Below are 3,996 nucleotides of genomic sequence, written 5' to 3'. Positions count from 1 at the left end.
GGAAGGAAAACTGACCTTCTCCAGTCCCATGGCCACTGCTGAGTTTTCCAAATTTGCTGGCATATTGAGTGCAGCACTTTCACAGCATCATCTTTCAGGATTTGAAATAGCTCAATTGGAATTCCATCACCTCCACTAGCTTTGTTCGTAGTGATGCTTTCTAAGACCCACTTGACTTCATATTCCAGGATGTCTGGCTCTAGGAGAGTGATCACACCATCGTGATTATCTGGGTCATGAAGATCTTTTTTTGTATAGTTCTCCTGTGTATTCTTGCCACCTCTGATTAATATCTTCTGCTTCTGTTAGGTCCATACCATTTCTGTCCTTTATCGAGCCAATCTTTGCATGAAACGTTCCCTTGGTATCTCTAATTTTCTTGAAGAGATCTCTAGTCTTTCCCATTCTGTTGATTTCCTCTATTTCCTTTCATTGATCACTGAAGACGACTTTCTTATCTCTCCTTGCTATTCTTTGGAGCTCTGCTTTCAAATGGATATGTCTTTCTTTTTCTCCTTTGGCTTTAGCTTCTCTTCTTTTCTCAGCTATTTTTAAGGCCTCATCAGACGACCATTTTTCCTTTTTGCATTTTTTTTTCCTTGGGGATCATCTTGATTCTTGTCTCCTGTACAATGTCATGAACCTCTGTCCATAGTTCTTCAGGCACTCTATCAGATATAATCCCTTGAGTCTTTTTGTCACTTCCACTGTATAATTGTAAGGGATTTGATTTAGATCATCTCTGAATGGTCTAGTGGTTTCCCCTGCTACTGCTACTGCTGCTAAGTCACCTCAGTCGTGTCCGACTCTGTGTGACCCAATAGACGGCAGCCCACCAGGCTGCCCCGTCCCTGGAATTCTCCAGGCAAGAACACTGGAGTGGGTTGCCATTTCCTTCTCCAATGCATGAAAGTGAAAAGTGAAAAGTGAAGTCGCTCAGTCGTGTCCAATTCTTAGCGGCCCCATGGACTGTAGCCTACCAGGCTCCTCCATCCATGGGATTTTCCAGGCAAGAGTACTGGAGTAGGGTGCCATTGCCTTCTCCGAGTGGTTTCCCCTACTTTCTTCAATTTAAGTCTGAATTAACAGAGAGTAGTATATGGAACTGGGGCTTTGCAGGTGGTGCTGGTGGTAAAGAATTCACCTGCCAATGCAGGAGACATAAGAGATGTGGATTCAATCCCTGGGCCAGAAAGATCCCCTGGAGAAGGGCACAGTATTCTCACCTGGAGAATCTTGGACAGAGGAGCCTGGTGGGCTATGGTTTATAGGGTTGCAAATATTTAGACACAATTGAAGCAACTTGGCACATACACATGCACTCACTAAAGGACCTGAGTAATTTGGTTTTAAAAGATAGGGAATTAATTTGTTAGATGCAGATAACATTGTTAAACTTTCAGTATCATACAAAACCTGTCTCTTTACCAGCAGAGGGCTCAGTCCCAAAGTTATTAGAGAAAACATATGCCTTTATTTCTGTAAGTGAATTTGAAAGGAGAATAACATATAGTAGACCACTGGATTTATTGCATTCAGTTCAGTTCAGTCTCAGTCATGTCTGACTTTTTGCCACCCCATGGACTGCAGCATGCCAGGCTTCCCTGTCTGTCTCCAACTCCCAGAACATGCTCAAACTCATGTTCATTGAGTTGGTGATGCCATCCAACCATCTCATCCTCTGTTGCCCCTTCTCCTCCTGCCTTAAATGTTTCCCTGCATCAGAATCTCTGCTAATAAGTCAGTTCTTCACATATATTCAATATTATTAAAAAACTGTGAAAAATTCTGAAGGAGATGGAAATACCAGACCACTGGACCTGCCTCTTGAGAAACCTGTATACAGGTCAGGAAGCACAAATCAGAACTGGACGTGGAACAACAGACTGGTTCCAAATAGGAAAAGGAGTACATCAAGGCTGTATATTATCACCCTGCTTATTTAACTTATACGCAGAGTACACCATGAGAAATGCTGGGCTGGAGGAAGCACAAGCTGGAATCAAGATTGCCAGGAGAAATATCAGTAATTTCAGATATGAAGATGACACTACCCTTATGGCAGAAAATGAAGAAGAACAAAAGAGCCTCTTGATGAAAGTGAAAGAAGAGAGTGAAAAATTTGGCTTAAAGCTCAACATTAAGAAAACGAAGATCATGGCATCTGGTCCCATCACTTCATGGGAAATAGATGGGGAAACAGTGGAAACAGTGTCAGACTTTATTTATTTGGGCTCCAAAATCACTGCAGATGGTGACTGCAGCCATGAAATTAAAAGACACTTACTCCTTGGAAGGAAAGTTATGACCAATCTAAACAGAATATTAAAAAGCAGAGACATTACTTTGTCAGCAAAGGTCTATCTAGTCAAGGCTATGGTTTTTCCATTAGTCATGTATGGATGTGAGAGTTGGACTGTGAAGAAAGCTGAGCACTGAAGAATTTATGCTTTTGAACCGTGGTGTTGGAGAAGACTCTTGAGAGTCCCTTGGATTGCAAAGAGATCCAACCAGTCCATTCTAAAGGAGATCAGTTCTGGGTGTTCATTGGAAGGACTGATGCTGAAGCTGAAACTCCAATACTTTGGCCACCTAATATGAAGAGCTGACTCATTTGAAAAGACCCTGATGCTGGGAAAGATTGAGGGCAGGAGGAGAAGGGGACGACAGAGATGAGATGGTTGGATGGCATCATCGACTTAATGGATGTGGGTTTGGGTAGACTCCAGCAGTTGGTAATGGATAGGGAGGCCTGGTGTGCTGCAGTTCATGGGGTAGCAAAAAGTCAGACATGACTGAGTGACTGAACTGATTCATGAGGATTAAATAGACATTTCTAAGAGATGCTGAAAAATGATTTAAGGATATTTGCTAAGCAATAATGAAATCATGAAAAGTGGTGTTAAAAAATGCCCTTAAAGACTTCTCTGGTGGTGTAGTGGGCACGGATGGCCTGCCAGTACAGAAGACACAGGTTTGTTCCCTGGTCTGGGAAGATCTCACATGCCACCGAGCAACTAAGCCCGTGTGCCACAACTAGTGATTCTGCACTCTAGTGCCTGCAAGCCATGACTTGTGATCCTGTGTGCTGCAACTACTGAAGCCCACATGCCTAGAGCTTGTACTCCGCAACGAGAAGCCCCAACAATGAGAAGCCCATGCACCCCAACTAGAGAAAATCCTCGCAAAGCAATAAAGACCCAGCACAGGAAAAATTAAAAAAACTAATTATTTTTTTAAAAAAGCTCTTGCCAGTGAACTTTGCATCAATATGTCCATTTAGGAAAATTAATTCTTGGATTCTTAATCTATGCAGATATTATGCAAGCGCAAAAATGACTAACAGGAAATAGCCCACAAGAATATATAGGAAAAAAAAAGAAAAGCAGAAAGAGGTGAAATAAGAAAAATTTCCAAAACAGTAGCCTTTATTTGGTTCAGTTCAGTTCAGTCATTCAGTCATTTCTGACTCTTTGCAACCTCATGAATCACAGCACGCCAGGCCTCCCTGTCCATCAGCAACTCCAGGAGTCTACCCAAACCCATGTCCATGGAGTCGGTGATGCCATTCAGCCATCTCATCCTCTGTCATCCCCTTTTCCTCCTGCCCCCAATCCCTCCCAGCATCAGACTATTTTCCAATGAGTCAACTCTTCACATGAAGGGCCAAAGTATTGGAGTTTCAGCTTCAACATTAGTCCTTCCAATGAACACCCAAGACTGATCTCCTTTAGGATGGACTGGTTGGATCTCCTTGCAATCCAAGGGACTCTCAAGAGTCTTCTCCAACACCACAGTTCAAAAGCATCAATTCTTCAGTGCTCAGCTTTTTTCACCATCCAACTCTCACAGCAATACATGACTACTGGAAAAATCATAGCCTTGACTAGATGGACCTTTGTTGGCAAACTAATGTCTCTGCTTTTAAATATGCTATCTAAGTTGGTCATAACTTTCCTTCCAAGGAATAAGTGTCTTTTAATTTCATGGCTGCAG

The sequence above is a fragment of the Bison bison genome, unplaced genomic scaffold (assembly GCF_000754665.1).
Source record: "Bison bison bison isolate TAMUID 2011002044 unplaced genomic scaffold, Bison_UMD1.0 scf7180017864530, whole genome shotgun sequence".
NCBI classification, from domain to species: Eukaryota; Metazoa; Chordata; class Mammalia; order Artiodactyla; family Bovidae; genus Bison; species Bison bison.
Note: the sequence above shows the minus strand (reverse complement) of the source record.